Below are 22,679 nucleotides of genomic sequence, written 5' to 3' on the forward strand. Positions count from 1 at the left end.
AATACAAAATCAAATAGAGAGAGGTAATGCAGGAGTAGGTTTAATAATGAATAAAAAAATAGGAGTGCGGGTTACCTACTGCAAACAGCATAGTGAACGCATTATTGTGGCCAAGATAGACACAAAGCCCATGCCTACTACAGTAGTACAAGTTTATATGCCAACTAGCTCTGCAGATGATGAAGAAATTGATGAAATGTATGACGAGATAATAGAAATTATTCAGGTAGTGAAGGGAGACGAAAATTTAATAGTCATGGGTGACTGGAATTCGTCAGTAGGAAAAGGGAGAGAAGGAAACATAGTAGGTGAATATGGATTGGGGGGAAGAAATGAAAGAGGAAGCCGCCTTGTAGAATTTTGCACAGAGCACTTGGTTCAAGAATCATAAAAGAAGGTCGTATACCTGGAAGAATCCTGGAAATACTAAAAGGTATCAGATAGATTATATAATGGTAAGACAGAGATTTGGGAACCAGGTTTTAAACTGTAAGACATTTCCAGGGGCAGATATGGATTCTGACCACACTCTCTTGGTTATGAACTGCAGATTGAAACTGAAGAAACTGCAAAAAGGTGGGAATTTAAGGAGATGGGACCTGGATAAACTGAAAGACTGAGAGGTTGTAGAGAGTTTCAGGGAGAGCATAAGGGAACAATTGACAGAAATGGGGGAAAGAAATACAGTAGAAGAAGAATGGGTAGCTCTGAGGGATGAAGTAGTGAAAGCAGCAGACGATCAAGTAGGTAAAAAGACGAGGGCTAATAGAAATCCTTGGGTAACAGAAGAAATATTGAATTTAATTGATGAAAGGAGAAAATATAAAAATGCAGTAAATGAACAGGCAAAAAGGAATACAAACGTCTCGAAAATGAGATCGACAGGAAGTGCAAAATGGCTAAGCAGGGATGGCTAGAGGACAAATGTAAGGATGTAGAGACTTGTCTCACTAGGGGTAAGATAGATACTGCCTACAGGAAAATTAAAGAGGCCTTTGGAGAGAAGAGAACCACTTGTATGAATATCAAGAGCTCAGATGGCAACCCAGTTCTAAGCAAAGAAGGGAAGGCAGAAAGGTGGAAGGAGTATATAGAGGGTTTATACAAGGGCGATGCACTTGAGGACAATATTATGGAAATGGAAGAGGATGTAGATGAAGATGAAATGGGAGATACGATACTGCGTGAAGAGTTTGACAGAGCACTGAAAGACCTGAGTCGAAACAAGGCCCCGGGAGTAGACAACATTCCATTAGAACTACTGACGGCCTTGGGAGAGCCAGTCCTGACAAAACTCTACCATCTGGTGAGCAAGATGTATGAGACAGGCGAAATAGCGTCAGACTTCAAAAAGAGTATAATAATTCCAATCCCAAAGAAAGCAGGTGTTGACAGATGTGAAAATTACCGAACTATTAGTTTAATAAGTCACAGCTGCAAAATACTAACGCGAATTCTTTACAGACGAATGGAAAAACTGGTAGAAGCGGACCTCGGGGAAGTTCAGTTTGGATTCCGTAGAAATGTTGGAACACGTGAGGCAATACTAACCTTACGACTTATCTTAGAAGAAAGATTAAGAAAAGGCAAACCTACGTTTCTAGCATTTGTAGACTTAGAGAAAGCTTTTTACAGTGTTGACTGGAATACTCTCTTTCACTTTCTGAAGGTGGCAGGGGTAACATACAGGGAGCGAAAGGCCATTTACAATTTGTACAGAAACCAGATGGCAGTTATAAGAGTCGAGGGGCATGAAAGGGAAGCAGTGGTTGTATATTGAGCAAGCAGTAAAGAAAACAAAAGAAAAATTCGGAGTAGGTATTAAAATTCATGGAGAAGAAGTAAAAACTTTGAGGTTCGCTGATGACATTGTAATTCTGCCAGAGACAGCAAAGGAGTTGGAAGAGCAGTTGAACGGAATGGACAGTGTCTTGAAAGGAGGATATAAGATGAACATCAACAAAAGCAAAACGAGGATAATGGAATGTAGTCAAATTAAATCGGGTGATGCTGAGGGAATTAGATTAGGAAATGAGACACTTAAAGTAGTAAAGGAGTTTTGCTATTTGGGGAGTAAAATAACTGATGATGGTCGAAGTAGAGAGGATGTAAAATGTAGACTGGCAATGGCAAGGAAATCCTTTCTGAAGAAGAGAAATTTGTTAACATCGAGTATAGATTTAAGTGTTAGGAAGTCGTTTCTGAAAGTATTTGTATGGAGTGTAGCCATGTATGGAAGTGAAACATGGACGATAACTAGTATGGACAAGAAGAGAATAGAAGCTTTCGAAATGTGGTGCTACAGAAGAATGCTGAAGATAAGGTGGGTAGATCACGTAACTAATGAGGAGGTATTGAATAGGATTGGGGAGAGAGAAGTTTGTGGCACAACTTGACTAGAAGAAGGGATCGGTTGGTAGGACATGTTTTGAGGCATCAAGGGATCACAAATTTAGCATTGGAGGGCAGCGTGGAGGGTAAAAATCGTAGAGGGAGACCAAGAGATCAATACACTAAGCAGATTCAGAAGGATGTAGGTTGCAGTAGGTACTGGGAGATGAAGAAGCTTGCACAGGATTGAGTAGCATGGAGAGCTGCATCAAACCAGTCTCAGGACTGAAGACCACAACAACAACAACAACATGGCATTTTCGTCCGATTGCAACAACGTCTACGAAAAACTGGAATGCTCGTGGAGCTCCAAGGACGTGCCGCTCTTTCGACTTTGAACAGGACGCCCTTCGCTACATTTAAGAGAACCCGATGACGAATACTCGAAACACTGCGCATGCCATGGCCTGTTGTCGAGCACAGAGGACGGAGTGTACGTGAAGCTGCAGGTTTTAAGGTGATCCGATCTTCAACCTTATTTTATATTGAAGCGGTACATTTCCGGACTTGAATTCCTTATCAACACATTATCTAAGTTCTCTCTTCAGATGTTTCATGTTTCATCGGTTCAATACATTGGCACCCAAAGCCCTTGATGTCTGTTTTGAGGTAGACACACTTCATCATAATATGCACCCAATACCTTGGGATCACGTTAGATAGGACACGAATATCTGCTAAGCTCAAAACCAGAAACAATTTTCTCTGTAAACCCTGTGGCTCTCCTTGAGATCGTCAGCATACACTCTCCGTGTATCAGCACTCGGATGGTACGCTCAGCAGCAGAGCACTGTGCGCCTGTCCAGTTTAATAGCCCCAAGTAAAAAAGATAATGTACAATTTAACGAGGCCATGCGCATTGATAATGGGTCAATACGATCAATACGATGTGCCACCACCTGATGTCAGATGGAAGAGCACGCTACTTCGTGAATACCAGAAGGTTGCTAATGCCACCGACCATCCAGTAAAGGACAACGTGTTCCCTGCGGAGAGAAAGAGACTAAGATCAAGACATCCCATTCTCATCAGAACCAGGACTCTTAAGGAAACTGAAATCAATACCATCGAAGGATGGTAAAGCCGCTGCCAACAAAACTATTCCCCACAATGCCTGAAGCTGCCTTCATCCGGCAAACACCGTGGGTTCGACCAGACTCCGGAAATTTGGACTGCGTCGAACCGCATCCGAACGGGCAGTGGACGATGTGCAGACACTCTCTGCTAGTGGGGGAAATCTTCATCACCATCCCGCGACTGTGGTATGGAACGATAGACAGTTATTCATGTTGTATCGCCATGCCCAGCACGTGCCTACAAGGGTTCTTTCGAAGATTTCCTGACAGCGGGCAACAGCTTTGCCGCAGTGGATACACCGGTTCCCGTGAGATCACTGAAGTTAAGTGCTGTCGGGCGTGGTCGGCACTTGGATGGGTGACCATCCAGGCCACCATGCGCTGTTGCCATTTTTCGGGGTGCACTCAGCCTCGTGATGCCATTTGAGGAGCTACTCGACCGAATAGCAGCGGCTTCGGTCAAGAATACCATCATAACGACCGGGAGAGCGGTGTGCTCACCCCACGCCCCTCCTATCCGCATCCTCCACTGAGGATGACACGGCGGTCGGATGGTCCTGGTAGGCCACGACCTGAAAACAGAGTGCTTTTCTTGACAGCGACGAGTAATGTTATAAAATATATAAAAGACGTTAATATCCATATATAGTTGTGGTCATTTGTGTTATTTTATGCTGGAGACCTGCGCTTAAATGCTGACGTGTAGCAGTTTTGTAATCTTTGTACATTTATTGCCATACGATAAATAAAATAAATAATCTGTACAGGACCTAGAAGCTAGTAATATATATTGTGAAACACAAAGTGTAGCTCAAACAAAGTCGCCGACACTACGAAACCAAAACTAGGGTCAAAACCTTTTACTGAAAAGCTAGAACAAACTGCGCAACAACAAAAAAATCTTCTCTCTCTGTACTGCTAGCTAAAACCTCACTTAAGGAAAACAACTAGAGAAAAATCCGAAAAATCGAAAAATCAAAACTCGCAGAGCTATCATCGAAAACCTAACTTGACCGAAACAGGTACAACAAACTCCACCTTCCACACAGTTCTTAATTAGTTGTCATTATCTGCAAGCAATGGTGCAAATCGCGAAACAAAACGATCCATTAACATCAGTTTCCGTCTACAACTAAACACAATTATGCACTTAAATGAAAACAGAAGCCATATCTCTTACAATAAACGAAAAAAATATCCATAAAAGCACACTTGTAATCCAAAGAAAGCAGACCATAAATCTAGACTGGCACAAATAACGTGCATGCATCAGTCCTCAACACACATCCACACACTCCCTCTCATGAACAAAAAGCCCAATCGACGATGATAGCAAAAATAATGAGTTAACAACAATCACGAATGGCCAGATTAGATTTATCGAACGAGAAATACTGCCGAAAAGATAGCCAAACATTGTCATGAGGACAACGCCACATATATGTATCCCTGGTCCGAGACGCAGTCACTTTCACTATTTTATTACGGCGTAAAGTCAAGCACCGGCACGCCAATCGGGAACAACAGAGAAGAGATGGCTGCGAGAAGACGTCAGCCTATCGCACGCTGACCGGACCTCCTCCAGCGACAGCTGTGGCCCCTAGGTGAAGAGGGGTAAGCGCCGCGACCGACTGGTAGCGGCCCAGTAGACGAGTAGCTTCAAGATAAGCGAGTTCTATAGCAGCATCGGCTGTAGTTCCTTTGCTTGAACATTCTGTATAGTAGCGACTTGCAATTGTATATCCTGAAGAACATTTGAAACGTCCCCTTTGAACAATTATACACGACTGTCCTTAAACTGACACACAATATTTTGTTAGCGCAACGCAATCTGACTTTCAAAATTCCCTACAAAAGAATGGCCCTGACTAACATTAAACTATACCTTTCACAAATCACTTACCTCACAAAAATCTTCGCTGCTCAAGCTACTGCAATACAGCGAGCGCCACTACTGCCAGCTAAATAAAAGATTCAAACTATGGAAGGCACTAACTACTGATAGGGATAGTTAGCAAATGAAAGATATTAATAGAGAACAAACAATGTATTTACCTTGATATCATCATATATAAATATAGCAGTTCATGACAAATTACAAAACTCCGCCATCTCTCTCCCCACATCCACCACTGCTGGCGGCTCACCTCCAACTGCGCAACGCTACGCGCTGTTCACAGCCAGCTGCCTAACACTACAATGGCGAGTATTACAACAATGCAAAGCAGCCACAGACTGCACACAGCACAGCCAGTGATTTTCATATTGAGCGCTACGTAATGTTGCCAATAAGAAAACATAAACAGCCTACTTACATAGAGAAAACATAAACAGCCTACTTACACATTATTTATTTCTTATGTCGCCCTTTGCTTGCGACACATCTGTGTAGTAACAAAGTTAAGTATTGTAATCTTTTCCTTTTGTAATAAAACTCATTAATACGATTTGTTTGAATGTTCTCTAGCGATCAGGGAAAGCAGGTCTCCTAGACACCTCATATTTGACTATAAGGGTGGATTTAACATATTTGATAAATTCCTCACAAACAGGGCACCTGACATACTCGGCCAGCAGATCATACAGTTTCAAAAACTATTTCACTGCGGCCATATCATTACCTGTTACGGCATGCAATGACACACTACTGAATTTCCTCATCCTATCCGTAGCTAAAACGAAATGCAGAGCAAAAACTGAATCGGCAACCATTTACTGCATGCCTAGCTAACGGTTCCAAAGCGGAACACAAAGCTGTAGTTAATGATTACCGACACTACAAAGCTTCAAGCTCACAAATACGAAGGAGATGTAATACGCAACGCCTGCAAACAACACCGCATCAGTCCAGTCGCTCACTAACAAAACTCAAACGGAACTTTGACACATCAGCATTACAGAAGGCCAACGCATACAACAATAGACGCTCTTCAAACTAGATCCATTTCAGTTAAATCGGTCAACCGTGACGCCACATTAGACAACCCAGTTACGTTACAGGTCAAAGTCGACGACCGGTGCTGAACGTTTTGATTGACACGAGAATTTGAATGTCATCGGCAAAACTCATTGTTTTCATTTGTTCTTGTTGAACGTTTCATTTCCTTTCCAAAATTCTCGTTGGTTTCTGTACTGCTTGATCAATGGACAGATTGAGTAACATGGGATATGGTGCAACCCTGTCTCACACCCTTCTCAGTCACTGCTTACCTTTCATGTTCTTCAACGCTTATAGCTGCAGTCAGGATTCTGTGTAAACTATAGATAACCTTCTGTTCCTTGTATTTTATCTCTGCTACCATCAGAATTTCAGTTGGTATTTTTCAGTCAACATTATCAAAAATCGTCATTAAACATTCAAATGTTAGCCTATCTTCTTATATGAGTCGATTGGTTCACACATTTCTCTGGAACGCGAAATTATCTTCCCCTAAGTCGCCTTCTATGAGGTTTCCCATTTCGTAGTACATACATCAGTATTTTGAATCAGTGACTTAATGAACAGTTCGCGTGGTGGAGATGATGGGGGTTCACAGAAATTTATACAGACTGTAAAACAACAATTTTTTACATAAACGTGATGGTCTTTTTCGAGACGTAAACTATATTTTACAGGTGACACAAAAACTTATTACAGACGACCATTTTTTCCAAGGTACGAATGGCCAGGAAATTAAAAATAAGAAATGTTTCACTTGAAACGTTTCACTTTACTTTCTACCTGGTTCTCTACAAAATTGTTGAACCACCTTAGATACTTGTCAGAACGTTATACTAACTTTCCAATACTCTCGTCTTGGAAGGCAGCCGCCTTCGGTTCCGCCAGTTCTCTGCTGTCTGCAGCTCATTGTCTGTGTTCAGGTGCTGTCCTCATAGCTAGCAGTTCACGTGAATGAAAAGTTTGACAGAGAGCCAGGTCCGGGCTGTATGGTAGGTGATCTAACACTTCCCATCCAAAACGCTGCAATAGCATCTTGCTTCAACGTTCCTTCATCATCGCTGCTTGATGACATACATATCAGTTATGTTATGGGGGCCGCCAACGGCCTTGCCACAGTGGTAACACCGGTTCCCGTCAGATCGCCTAAGTTAAGCGCTGTCGGGCAGGGCTAGCACTTGGATGGGTGACCATCCGGTCTGCCGAGCGATATTGGCAAGCGGGCTGCACTCAGCCCTTGTGAGGCAAACTGTGGAGCTACTTGATTGAGAAGTAGAGGCTCCAGTCTCGGAAATTGACGTACGGTCGGGAGAGCGGTGTGCTGACTACACGCCCCTCCATATCCGCATCCAGTGACGCCTGTGGGCTGAGGATGACACGGCGGCCGGTCTGTACCGTTGGGCATTCATGGCCTGTTCGGGAGGAGTTTAGTTTTTTTTTTTTTAGTTTTATGTTATGGGGGCTGCATGAAATCTGGCGAAACACCTCGTCAAGAAGAAATCTAAAGGTAGGATGGAATTCACACTTTGTGGGAGACTCTATTGTTACGGACGTGTTTCTGTGCTCACTTTGTGTTCAGAAGTGGAAAGTACGACGTCACTCAATCGACGGACGTACTAGAAGAGACACTGCAGGACACGTCTGAGCAAAGCATCAGATTTTCAGGCTGATCGGATCTTGAAAAAAAAAAACAGCCTTTGTATACTGCAGAGAACTGATGGTTCAAAATGGTTCAAATGGTTCTGAGCACTATGGGACTTAACATCTGAGGTCATCACTCCCCTAGAACTTAGAACTACTGAAACCTAACTAACCTAAGGACATCACACACATCCATGCCCGAGGCAGGATTCGAACCTGACTGAAGCGCCTAGAACAGCTCGGCCACATCGGCCGGCCGAACTGATGGTAATGCATTAACTTCTAGAAGTCTGTGAGAAATCTGTCAGGAATAAAAGAATAGGGGGTGGTGTGTGGTGGGGGTGTGGGCAAAAGTCCCGTCTTCCCTCCTTGAGGACGCCTGTGGTACAGTTGTTATTGTTGTGGTCTTTCAGTCCTGAGACTGGTTTGAAGCAGCTCTCCATGATACTCTATCCTGTGCAAGCTTCTTCATCTCCCAGTACCTACTGCAACCTACATCCTTCTGAATTTGCTTAGTGTATTCATCTCTTGGTCTCCCTCTACGATTTTTACCCTACATGCTGCCCTCGAATACTGAACTGTTGATCCCTCGATGCCTCAGAATATGGCCTACCAACCGATCCCTTCTTCTAGTCAAGTTGTGCCCCAAACTCCTCTTCTCCCCAATTCTATTCAATACCTCCTCATTAGCTATGTGATCTACCCATCTAATATTCAGCATTCTTCTGTAGCACCTTATTTCTAAGGCTTCTATTCTCTTCCTATCCAAACTATTTATCGTTTCACTTCCATACATGGCTACAGTACGTACAAATACCTACAGAAACGACTTCTTGACACTTGAATCTATATTCGATGTTAACAAATTTCAACGTCTACATTACATGATTACTCTGCAATTCACATTTAAGTGCTTGGCAGAGGGTTCATCGAACCACAATCATACTATCTCTGTACCATTCCACTCCCGAACAGCGCGCGGAAAAAACGAACACCTAAACCTTTCTGTTTGAACTCTGATTTCTCTTATTTTATTTTGATGATCATTCCTACCTATGTAGGTTGGATTAAACAAAATATTTTCGCATTCGGAAGAGAAAGTTGGTGACTGATATTTCGTAAATAGATCTCGCCGCGACGAAAAACGTCTTTGCTTTAATGACTTCCATCCCAACTCGCGTATCATATCTGCCACACTCTTTCCCTATTACGTGATAATACAAAACGAGCTGCCCTTTTTTGCACCCTTTCGATGTCCTCTGTCAATCCCACCTGGTAAGGGTCCCACACCGCGCAGCAATATTCTAACAGAGGACGAACGAGTGTAGTGTAAGCTGTCTCTTTAGTGGACTTGTTGCATCTTCTAAGTGCCCTGCCAATGAAACGCAACCTTTGGCTCGCCTTCCCCACAATATTATCTATGTGGTCTTTCCAACTGAAGTTATTCCTAATTTTAACACCCAGATACTTAGTTGAATCGACAGCCTTGAGAATTGTACTATTTATCGAGTAATTGAATTCCAACGGATTTCTTTTGGAACTCGTGTGGATCACCTCACACTTTTCGTTATTTAGCGTCAACTGCCACCTGCCACACCATACAGCAATCTGTTCTAAATCGCTTTGCAACTGATACTGGTCTTCGGATGACCTTAACAGACGGTAACTTACAGCATCATCTGCGAACAACCTAAGAGAACTGCTCAGATTGTCACCCGGGTCATTTATATAGATCAGGAACAGCAGAGGTCCCAGGGGAACACCTGATATCACTTCAATTTTACTCGATGATTTGCCGTGTATTACTACGAACTGCGACCTTCCTGACAGGAAATCCCGAATCCAGTCGCACAACTGAGACGATACCCCATAGGCCTGTTGCTTGTGAGGAACGGTGTCAAAAGCTTTCCGGAAGTCTAGAAATACGGAATCCACTTGAGATCCCCTGTCGATAGCGGCCATTACTTCGTGCGAATAAAGAGCTAGCTGCGTTGCACAAGAACGATGTTTTCTGAAACCATGCTGGTTACGTATCAATAGATCGTTCCCTTCGAGGTGATTCATAATGTTTGAATACAGTATATGCTCCAAATCCCTACTGCAAACCGACGTCAGTGATATAGGTCTGTAGTTCGATGGATTACTCCTACTACCCTTCTTAAACACTGGTGCGACCTGCGCAATTTTCCAATCTGCAGGTACAGATCTATCGGTGAGCGAGCGGTTGCATATGATTGCTAAGCAGGGAGCTATTGTATCACCGTAATCTGAAAGGAACCTAATCGGTATTCTATCTGATCCTGAAGACTTGCCCGCATCAAGCGATATGAGTTGCTTCGCAACCCCTGAGGTATCTATTTCTAAGAAACTCATGCTAGCTGCTGTTCGTGTTTCAAATTCTGGAATATTCCATTCGTCTTCCCTGGTGAAGGAATTTCGGAAAACTGCGTTCAATAACTCCGCTTTAGCGGCAACATCGTCGGTAACAGTACCATCGGCACTGCGCAGCGAAGGTATTGTCTGCGTCTTGCCGCTTGTGTACTTTACATACGACCAGAATTTCTTCGGATTTTCTACCAAATTTCGAGACAATGTTTCGTTCAGAAATATGTGGTACGGATGCAAACGAAGTCACAGCAGAGTTGTGCTCGTGCCAAGCTACTGTGAAGGGGTGCCGGCAGCGTGGGCGTCGCGGCAGCTGCACCCCCTTCCCCTGGCCGCCGCACCTGTCGCCTGGCCAGCGGCGATTACGCGCGACTTGTTGTGGGGTGCGCGCCTGCAGGGGCAGATTAGGGCGGCCGGCGCCCAGAATAATGGCTCGGCTTAATCTGGTTATTTGAGGAGCTAAGCCAACCGGGCTCCGGAAGGAGGCCAGCGCCGGTGGCGATGCTGCGGGCGGGAATTTTTCCCCCCCGTCCCCCTTCAAAACCCTGCCCCCACGTGATTTTTTTTCAGCCGCCCCGCTAAAGCCGGGGCCGGCGTGCGGGCGGCGGCACGCGCGCCCCTGGCGGCTGCGCGGCGAGTTATCGCGCCGGCGGTGACGGCGCTTATCTGCGGCTGCCAGCCTCCAGCCTCCAGCGGCCGGGTGTGTACACAGCGCCGGGCACCTGCCGCTATCGCAGCCCCAGCAGCCGAGGAAAGCGCCGGCCGGCAGCCGGGGCGTGCCGGCGCACAACCGCCGCCCTCTTCTGTCCGCCAAGGCAAACACCGGCACCCCGTTGCGTCAGCTCTGCGATCCCCAGCGATGACAACGACGATGCGCTGCTCCATATTTTGACAGCCCGTCCCCTTACTTAGTCCCGAGTGGTTATCTCGTATCTGTCCAGCTACGACCTAGAAAAAGCGGTCGACGGTGAACAGTGGCGGAACAAGTTTCGAATCGCCACAACAGTTTAATTACAGACATTCTGGCAGCGCTGCGTTCGATTACACTCACACTCCTCGCAGTTGATTGTGTTGTTGTTGTCGTCATCAGTCCGAAACTCGTTTCGTACACGCTGAGTCGGAAGGAAAGGCACATTCTTCGACCGGTGATAATAGTATTGGTGATTCTGAACAAAAAGTATAAACGAAAGTTACCCTTTTCCTACGAGCGGTAATGGAGAGACGTCTACAGACGTTAAACCAACCTCTGGCGTGCCACAGGGGAGTGATATAGGACCATTGCTTTTCACAATATACAGGATGTTACAAAAAGGTACGGCCAAACTTTCAGGAAACATTCCTCACACACAAAAAATGGCTCTGAGCACTATGGGACTTAACATCTGTGGTCATCAGTCCCCTAGAGCTTAGAACTACTTAAACCTAACTAACCTAAGGACATCACACACATCCATGCCCGAGGCAGAATTCGAACCTGCGACCGTAGCAGTCCCGCGGTTCCGGACCGAGCGCCTAGAACCACTAGACCACAGGGGCCGGCCCCTCACACACAAAGAAAGAAAATATATTATGTGGACATGTGTCCGGAAACGCTTACTTTCCATGTTACAACTCATTTTATTACTCCTCTTCAAATCACATTAATCATGGAATGGAACCACACAGCAGCAGAACGTACCAGTGTGACTTCAAACACTTTGTTACAGGAAATGTTCAAAATGTCCTCCGTTAGCGAGGATACATGCATCCACCCTCCGTCGCATGGAATCCATGATGCGCTGATGCAGCCCTGGGGAATGGCGTACTGTATCACAGCCGTCCACAATACGGTCACGAAGAGTCTCTACATTTGGTACCGGGGTTGCATAGACGAGAGCTTTCAAATGCCCCCATAAATTAAAGTCAAGAGGGTTGAGGTCAGGAGAGCGTGGAGGCAATGGAATTGGTCTGCCTCTACCAATCCATCGGTCACCGAATCTGTTGTTGAGGAGCGTACGAACACTTCGACTGAAATGTGCAGGAGCTCCATCGTGCATGAACCACATGTTGTGTCGTACTTGTAAAGGCACATGTTCTAGCAGCACAGGTAGAGTATCCCGTATGAGATCATGATAACGTGCTCCATTGAGCGTAGGTGGAAGAACGAAACTAAAATGAGCTCTAACATGGAAATTAAGCGTTTCCGGACACATGTACACATATCTTTTTTTTATTTGTGTGTGAGGAATGTTTCCTGAAAGTTTGACTCTACCTTTTTGTAACACCCTATATAAATGAGCTAGTAGATAGTGCAATTTTGTCATATGATGACATGATTGAGACCGTGGCTGTTGTCTGAAGACAAATGTTGATGATGTTAGGACAGCAACCAGCCACAAATTTACTTTCAGGTCCTTTATTCAAAGGCTACCGTTACGGGTTTCGAATCGTTGTGATTCATCCTCAGACGGTTTAAATGCTTTCTTTATGACATGTGGTGTGTTTTTTGTACAGATTAATTGTCCTAAGATATAAATAATACATAATTATAGACACGCCACACACAGATGGTTGCGTTACAGATCTTCGTTGCATGTGACTTACGTGAAACGTCGGTTTCGAGTGTTTGTTTTCATAAAATTCGTCCAGCAGATGTAAATGCATTCCCACTGCATTCTTATTGTTGCACACGTAAATTGTTCTCACTGAACACTTACGATTTTTCACTGAGATGATTTCTACCACGCACCACATGTTTTGATACATACAAAGAGCTTACAAAAATATGAGTATCACAGATGCTATGATATATCGTAACATTTGACGATGATGTCCTATGTTTGGAAAGGATCATATATTCATTTACACAACTGTAATGCCTTTTACACTAGTACAGAAAGTTTGGAAAGGATCATATATTCATTTACACAACTGTAATGCCTTTTACACTAGTACAGAGACATTGAATTATTATTATTATTATTCTTTTTTTTTTAGTACAGGACATCATCGCCAAATGTTACGATATATCATAGCATCTGTGATACTCATGTGTTTGTAAGCTCTTTTTATACATCAAAACATGTGGTGCGTGGTAGAAATCATCTCAGTGAAAAATCTTAAGTGTTCAGTGAGAACAATTTACGTGTGCAACAATAAGAATGCAGTGGGAATGCATTTACATCTGCTGGACGAATTTTATGAAAACAAACACTCGAAACCGACGTTTCACTTACGTCACATGCAACGAAAATCTGTAACGCAACCATCTGTGTGTGGCGTGTTTATAATTATGTATTATTTATATTTTAGGACAATTAATCTGTAAAAAACACACCACATGTCATAAAGAAAGCATGTAAACCGTCTGAGGATGAATCACAACGATTCGAAACCCGTAACGGTAGCCTTTGAATAAAGGAACTAGTAGATAGTGTCGGAAGTTCCATGCGGCTTTTCGCGGATGATGCTGCAGTATACAGACAAGTTGCAGCATTAGAAAACTGCAGCGAAATGCAGGAAGATTTGGAGCAGATAGGCACTTGGTGCAGGGAGTGGCAACTGACCCTTAACATAGACAAATGTAATGTATTGCGAATACATAGAAAGAAGGATCCTTTATTGTACAATTATATGATAGCGGGACAATCACTAGTAGCAGTTACTAGTGTAAAATATCTGGGAGTATGCGTACGGAATGATTTGAAGTGGAATGATTGTATAAAATTAATTGTTGGTAACGCGGGTGCCAGGTTGAGATTCATTGGGAGAGTCCTTAGAAAATGTAGTCCATCAACAAAGGAGGTGGCTTACAAAACACTTGTTCGACCTATACTTGAGTATTGCTCATCAGTATAGGATACGTACCGGGACGGGATGACAGAGGAGATAGAGAAGATCCAAAGAAGAGCGGCGCGTTTCATCACAGGGTTATTTGGTAACCGTGATAGCGTTACGAAGATGTTTAACAAACTCAAGTGGCAGACTCTGCAAGAGAGGCGCTCTGCATCGCGGTGTAGCTTGCTGTCCAGGTTGCTTCCCCCTACTTATACCTCCCGAGGAGATCACGAATGTAAAATTAGAGAGATTCGAGCGCGCACGGAGGCTTTCTGGCAGTCGTTCTTCCCGCGAACCATACGCGACTGGAACAGGAAACGAAGGTAATGACAGTGGCACTTAAAGTGCCCTCCGCCACAGACGGTTGGGTGGCTTGCGGAGTATAAATGTAGATGAAATTCCATATAGTAAAGAATGTCTTGGCTGTAGCTTGCGTCGAAATGTTCGTAATTGGAGGAGCATCAGCCGAAGTGGTGTAGAAGTGGCGTGAAGGCATGGGAATCCTATCCGACATACAGCTGTTTGGAAATCACGGGCGTCAGTCGCTTGACCCTCTTCACCAGCACTCACGTGCGAATAAAGCCAAAGCGACATTAGGCTACGAAGTGTTGTTACTGCTGACCACCGGTCATTTTTCTGAAACCACACCTTATTCTTCACACACATATTGACTGAGTGGGCCCTCTGCTCACAGCAGTAGGATTCCGATAGGTCTTCACGGCAACTGACCAGTTGAGCTGATACGGACAGTTCGACGTGAAAACAGCCAAAACACTCCTTACTACACGCAACTTCTCGCTCGTAGTTTACGTACGCGTGCTCAAGTAAAGGACTGTACGGAGGAACCATAACCTGCCTACAAGAGCTGCAAAAATGATTTGCAGTTGACAGAGGACGTTTTCAGCGTGATTTGTCAGGAAACGTACACAATTAAACATTAGATCACAGTTGTTTACTTACTATCACTTACATTGGTCATGTGCCCCACTGTTTCCATTACCTTCTTCGGAAGCTGTTGAGACAGGGACATATGTTCATATGACGTTGTCATAATAACTATCACGTCTCAATGCATGTAACTTTCCTCCTGACTCACCCTCTATAAGCTCGTCTATTTTGTCCAAGCTTCTTCGTCTTAGCAGGACTACTGCAACCTACATCCATTTCAACCAAAAAAAAAAGAAAAAAAATTGTTCAAATGTCTCTGAGAACTATGGGACTTAACTTCTGAGGTCATCAGTCCCCTAGAACTTAGAACTACTTAAACCTAACTAACCTAAGGACATCACACACATCCATGTCCGAAGCAGGATTCGAATATATGACCGTAGGGGTCGCTCGGTTCCAGACTGTAGAGCCTAGAACCGCTCGGCCACACCGGCCAGCCATTTCAACCCGATTGCACTACACAGAGGAGTATTCTTCAGACATACCATCGTGTGACCTTGGCACATGGCCTATGGAGTACACAGAAATAGACATTCTGGCAAATGAGAGTCGGCCGAAGTGGCCTAGCGGTTCTAGGCGCTACAGTCTGGAACCGCGCGACTGCTACGGTCGCAGGTTCGAATCCTGCCTCGGGCATGGATGTGTGTGATGTCCTTAGGATAGTTAGGTTTAAGTAGTTCTAAGTTCTAGTGGACTGATGACTTCAGAAGTTAAGTCCCGTAGTGCTCAGAGCCATTTTTTTGGCAAATGAGAGCGATGAAAACAAATAAGTCGCCAGGCCCGGACGGAATCCAGTCGTCGTAAGTGGCCCCCTTACTCAGATTACATTTATCGCGAATGTCTCACTCCCAAGCGACTGGATAAAAGGGCAGGTAACTGCTGTATATGCGTTCTCGCTTGCCGCGCGCGGGTTCCCGGCTTCGATTCCCGGCGGGGTCGGGGATTTTCTCTGCCTCGTGATGACTGGGTGTTGTGTGATGTCCTTAGGTTAGTCAGGTTTACGTATTTCTAAGTTCTAGGGGACTGATGACCACAGATGTTAAGTCCCATAGTGCTCAGAGCCATTTGAACCATTTTGCTGTATATAAGAATGGTAAAAGAACGGACCCGCTGAATTACAGACCAATATCCCTAACATAGGTTTGCTGCGGAATTTTTCAGCGTATTCCAAGTCCGAAAATAATAAATTTCTTGAGATATAAAGGCTTCTGATCACAAACCAGCACTGTTTTAGAAAACGTCGGTCTTGCGAAGTTCAGATTGTCCTTTTCTCGTAAGATATCCTTTGAACCACGGCTGAAGAGCAACGGGCAGGTTCCATATTACTAGATATCCGGAAATCGTTTGACAAAATGACCCAGAAGTTTCGAGCAGACAGAACGAGTTCCTAGATATGGTAGTGACTCGAAGATTTCGTAAGTAATAGAACCAAGTACGTCGTCGGGGACGGAGAGTGTTCAACAAAGACAACGGTGTCTTCAGTAGTGCCCCAGGGAGTGTGAGAGGATCGCTCTTACTCTCTATATACATGAATGAGCTGACTGATAGGGCAAGCGTCAGTCTACAACTGTTTTCCGCTGATACTAAGGTGTACTGAAAAGTATCGTCGTTGAGTGACTGTGGGAAGATACGGGGTGACTTAGACACAATGCCTATTTACGATATTACAGTGCCAGTCTTATTCTTCCTTTGGACATGCATGCATGTCCAAAGGAACAGACACTGCGACGACTACAGCTGTTAAGAAATACATTTGATGTTCTTGCAATTGAGAAAATGGACAGCAATCAGCTGTAGAATGGAATGAAGGCAATGAAAATTTGTGCCGGACCGTGACTCGAACAGTGACTTCCAGCTTATTGCGAGCGGTCGCCTTACCATTTGGCTATCCGTGCATTCCTCACGGCCAGACCGAAACCTCCATATGTCGCCAGCCTTGCATCTACAACCAGTACTTGTACATCCATTATGTATATTCCCGTACAGGTGAGAAATTTTACTTGAAAGTCGCTTGCTCGATGTCGGCGGGTACATATGATATTGCAGTGCCTGCGTTATGCTGTCCAAAGGAACTTTGCATCGTAATTCAGAGTAAAAAAGGCACTTCAATATCGTGATCATTGTCACTCACTGGACTTATTCGGTGAACACATTAGTGTGTGTAGACTGTATGAACAGTTATTCGGAGCTATTCGCTTTCCCATAGGATTCTTTAAGCTGAATGTGTTATATAGTTTTATGTTTGAGTTGATCCTGATTTTATTTAGTTTAGCGCTTGCGACTGGCCAACTTTCATTGCTAAAACTGATAACTTCGCCAGTATTTGAAGCGAGTTGTCTAGTTCCTTTCTATTGGGCTTGAACACTGACCACTGTTGGTAATACATGAATATTATATGTGCTGGTTATGTGTAATTTATTTTGTACTCATGATTAATGAAGCTCACTTTTACTACCTGCTATTTTAGTTTATACCATGTATGCACAATTTAAAACCAGGTTACGCACATTGGTACTTTCACTCTTGGCTGAGATATGCCTTCTACCTAAATCCGTATTTGGCTATTTGTTCCTAATCTCGACATCTTAATGAGATAATCGCCACCTGTTTGTAACAGTTCAAATAATGTTTCTATGATTTACGTAGAGGTTATATTTCATATGGTCTTTATAGTATCTCAAAAGGTGTTAAATCTTGTCTGCTTAAAGGCGTTAAATGACCTGTTAACTGAACGATTATTGGTGTTTGATGTATTACTCTGGAACAATGTTTTGTTAACTGAAATATTTTTCGTTAGTTCTAGTAGTACCCGAGTTCATACTGTACTTCAATGAATTTGAGACAGAACTACCTGAGTGAAAATCTCGTCAATGTCACTTTTTGAAATATGAAATTAATATTTATCAAACTTCAAATTCTGAATGTTTCTCTTATATTGTCACAAATATATTTCAGTGCGTCAACTTTTTCACGTGGTCATAAAAAAGTTTGCACAAATTTTTAAATAAAATCAGTTTATCATTTCTGGTGACGTGTTAAGTTTCTTGTGGCTTGGAACGTTACCATTCCTGGCTCCTCGCTTGGCAAGTTTTCAATCAAACGTAATAGAGGCACACAGAGAAAGTAATTCGAGAGTGAATGTTCAACCACTGTCTTGACTTCCCTCCGTTCATCAGTAGAAGTTGTAGGTTTGTAAGACTCCTTTACGCTCAATTATTCGAGCTTTCTGAAAGTCGTTGATGCTGCACTTCATAGAAGATACTCTGACAAACCTTTGCTAGATGGTGGTAATTAGCCTTTCGCTGCACAGCTGTAAGAGTAGCTAGTTCATGTGTGAAAAACATAAATCACTATTAACAGTTCTAATAAGTAGACTTATTATTAAATCCACGTGGAAGATATTCGAAATTCTTCCTAATAAAATAAATTGTGTAATACGTCACTATAAAATATATTTTAACGTTTCTTTTTGGGCGGCCTCACCGCAGAGCCGTTAACTATGAGCTAAACGTGCTCTGAGGGATAAAGATGGATAATATTCAATACGTACGTCCATTTCACTTATCTCTGTACTACCTGAATGTAGAAGCTGGTCGTGGAGAACGGTACCTGCCGTCATGTATGGTGCTAACAGTGAAATACGGAGTAGGGGATGTTACGGTATGAGGGTATTTTTCGTGGTTACGGTGTGGTCCCGATATTGCGCTTAAGAAAACCCTAAATCGGAAGAACATGAACAAATTTTACCTCACCGTGTACTGCATACAGTAGAAGAACATTTCGGAGATAATGACTGTTCGCACCTGCACAATGTGCCCTGTCAGAGAGCAGAATCTGCAAAACACTGGTTCGTGGACAAGAACTTCACTGGAGTGGGGTGGCCTCACCCGTAGTATCTTTGGGATGAGTTAGAACGTCGACTTAGCTCCAGACCCCTTCATCAAACGTCACAACCTTCTCTGGTTTCGGCTCCTGGGGAAGAATGGGCTGCCATTCTTCTACGGGCCTTTATACACGTCACTGAAAGTCCGCAGCAGTGCTCAAGCAATCACAAAGGCGAAGGGATGACATAGCTCATGCTGATGCCCAATAAGAGCTGTTTGGATACTTTTGAGCAGATAGTGTTTTACCCAGCATGCATTACCTATAGATGTAGATAATCTTCATGAAAACTCGGTAATTGTTGTGAAGTTTAGAGAAATGCAAGGTGTTTTTTTTTTTGGCACACGAGCGCTGTCTCCTGCTTAGCACGAAAACCCTTATCCTCATAGACAGCGACATGCCACCGCCACATGGCACTGCGTGCCATTGCTCGGACAGTGTCGCAGGTGCCGTATCGGATTTAGTCGAGAACTAAACTGGACGAGATATCACGGGACATGCAAAGAAATCTGAGGAACTCGCTGCACCGTTTAACATTTCAAATTGGCGTGTCAATACCGTGAAATAAAGTGAATAGAAACAAATTTCAACTTGATAAATAGAAATATGATAATTTTGAAAATAAATGTGAAATCCAATATGATATGGATTTATAATTTTTGTACCTAACTTTAGACTTATTATTAGATTTGGGATCTACCCCATGCTTTTATAAAAATTAAAAGAAAATAAACAAAAATTTGTCGTTTCCATTCAGCCCCAGAGAGTGGCGAACAGAAACAGCAGTGTTAATCTTTTTATTTTTTCTATTTCTTGGTGTTTGGTATGAACAGCTACACGCATAAATCTGTTTTGGTACTAGAAGAATAAGAGACAAGATTTATATGGTTGAAAAAAGTTTTATGCATTACTGAAACAAATAAATATTGCACGAATTGTGTTTTCTATTTTTTTCCAAATAAATATTGTCATAGCTCTAATTACTTTCTTCTAACATTAAATTACTGAACTCGGTTTGTTTTTCAATACTTCAAGGAACCGACTTCATGTTTAAAACTGATGCCTTTGAACCCTAAGTCGTACGTCAAGAAGCGACGAAGATGTTTCGAACAATATCATCTCAACTAAAAAATAACTCATCCGTGAAACGTGTTTAATCGACTACTTCTTTTTATAAGAATACTTAACATTTGACTTCTAAATAAAAAATTTTACAAACACGCAATCTAAATGACTACATATTTTTCTTTATACTTTAATCAAAGTACAATATCCTGGGTTGGGAACAGTTCCAAACTGTTCCTGATATAAGTCAAATTCTTGGTCTTCTTAATAAGAAACACTGACGATTACTGTTTCTGTCCGCCCCAACAATTCCGAAAACACAACCGCTGTAACACAAGTCAGATTGAAGTACAGTTTAAAACTGAGCTTTTGGTTAATGAAACAGAACTGCAGTTTTGTTCATCATGTACAAAAATGAAAACAACGTAATTTAGATGGGCACTTACAGATGAATTTCGAAGGTTTCAAATTCAGCACCACATGCGATATTTATCACAGACTGAAAAAACATAATTGAGAATGTCGCTGACTTTGATATTCGTAATATCTCTGTTAGGTTGGTTCACTACCAACGTAGATAAACAGTTGTTTGAACGATATTGCCATTTGTTTTCCGACACGATAGCACAGAAATTTTTTGGAGCCTGCATTACTGTTCACCCCATTTTCCGGCAGCATCCGATCACAGACCTGTGGCCAGACCTACAGATTAAAGATAGTGCTCGGCGTCGGTATTGCAGCTGGCTATTGAAGTCTGTGCTCGCTAGAGACATTGAACGTAAATTCTTTTTATGTTGAAGTATGGCGTCATTTACAGCGGTAATTCAACGTACATAAGAGTTGTTGTTGGAGTCCCGAAAGTTCTTATGTCTTACATCAAATGCCTCTTCATTATGAGAACATTAGTGTAATTGATGCGGTCGGAATTACTGGACCGACCTATATAACGACACCATAACTTGAGATAGATGTATGAAGAAAACAATGGGAAACTTTTCAGAGAACTATTATGTAACAAAAGCGTCTTCGGTTATTTCGTACAGTACTATGACAGAGTACGCACTGTTAACGTCTCACTGAAAAACGAATATTTCAAGAACCTCACCAAAATACGCAGACCGCCAAAAAACATTGTCATTTTTTAACAGATTTATACTGTAGTGTTATGCTCGGGTATTACGAAATTTATGAAGTCCGAAAATTACCTCTTTGGGAAACAACATGGAGTTCGTAAACAACGATCATTTGAAGCCTAGGTCACTCTGTTCGTCCACGAGACCTAGACACATGTAAATACCGGTGGCCAGGTTGATAGCGTGTTCCTTCACTTGCGGAAGGCGTTGATTACAGTTCTGCGCTGTCACTTAATAAATGAAATATGAGTGTACGGAATGTAAGACATGATTTTTGACTGGATCCAAGACTGCTAGCTATCGAAATAGTGTCTAACTTTCTTAACGAAGGAAAATATTCAGACATAAATATAAGTCTGGACATAGCCCAAGGTAGTGTTATAGGACCATTAATTTTCACAGTTTCTACAGGGTGACCTGGCAAAAAAAAAAAAAAAAAAAGGAAAGAAACCACAGCCGAACACCGACGTCGGCCGCTGTGGCCGGGCGGTTCTAGGCGCTTCAGTCCGGAACCGCGCTGTTGCTGGGGTCGCAGGTTCGAATCTTGCCTCGGTCATGGACGCGTGTGCTGTCCTTAGGTTAGTTACGTTTAAGTACTAAGTCTAGGGGACTGATGACCTCAGATGTTAAGTCCCATAGTGCTTAGAGCAATTTGAAGCCACCGACGTGCTTTAGGGAACAGATTTCTTACACAAAAACAAGAAGAAAAATCTCGTAAACGTCGACTCTAAAATGCACACATTAAGAGATACGAGCACTTGCTCATCTTCTATACAGTGACAAGTGATGGGCTACCTCCTAACACCTTATCGGACCACCTGATGTCCGGAATAGTGCAGTAGCTCGACGTAGCATGATCTCCAAAAGTCGTTGGAAGTCTCCTGTAGAAATATTGATCCATATTGCTCTATAGTGGCCAGAACTGCGAAAGTGTTTCCGGTGCTGTATTTTTTGCGCGAACTAACCTCTAGATTATGCCCCACAAGTGTTCAATGGGATTCATGTTGGGCATTATGAGTGGCCAAATCATTCGCTGGAATTGTCCAGAATGTTCTTCAAAGAAATCACGAACAACCTTGGTCCGTTGCCATGGCACATTGTCATCCATAAAAATTCCGTTGTTGTTTGGGAACATGAAGTCCATGCATGACTGTAAATAGTTTCCAAGTAGCCGAACATAACCACTTCCAGTCCACGATCGGTTCATTTGGACCAAAGGACCCAGCGCTTTCCATGTAAACATAGTTCACACCATTACAGAGCCACCGCCAGCTTGCACAGTGCCTTGTTGACAACCAGGGCTCATGGTTTCGTGCGGTCTACGCCACACTCTAATCCTGTTATAACGTCTTACCAACTGAAATCGGGACCCACATGACCAGGCCAAGGTTCTACAGTCGTCTG

The 22,679-nt window shown here is 43.1% G+C and overlaps 1 pseudogene; it reads left to right on the forward strand.

The window, feature by feature from the left end:
- Positions 1-3,739: 3,739 nt before the first annotated feature.
- On the forward strand, positions 3,740-3,857 carry LOC126417656 (5S ribosomal RNA; annotated as a pseudogene).
- Positions 3,858-22,679: the final 18,822 nt, after the last annotated feature.

The sequence above is a fragment of the Schistocerca serialis genome, chromosome 8 (genome assembly GCF_023864345.2).
Source record: "Schistocerca serialis cubense isolate TAMUIC-IGC-003099 chromosome 8, iqSchSeri2.2, whole genome shotgun sequence".
NCBI classification, from domain to species: Eukaryota; Metazoa; Arthropoda; class Insecta; order Orthoptera; family Acrididae; genus Schistocerca; species Schistocerca serialis.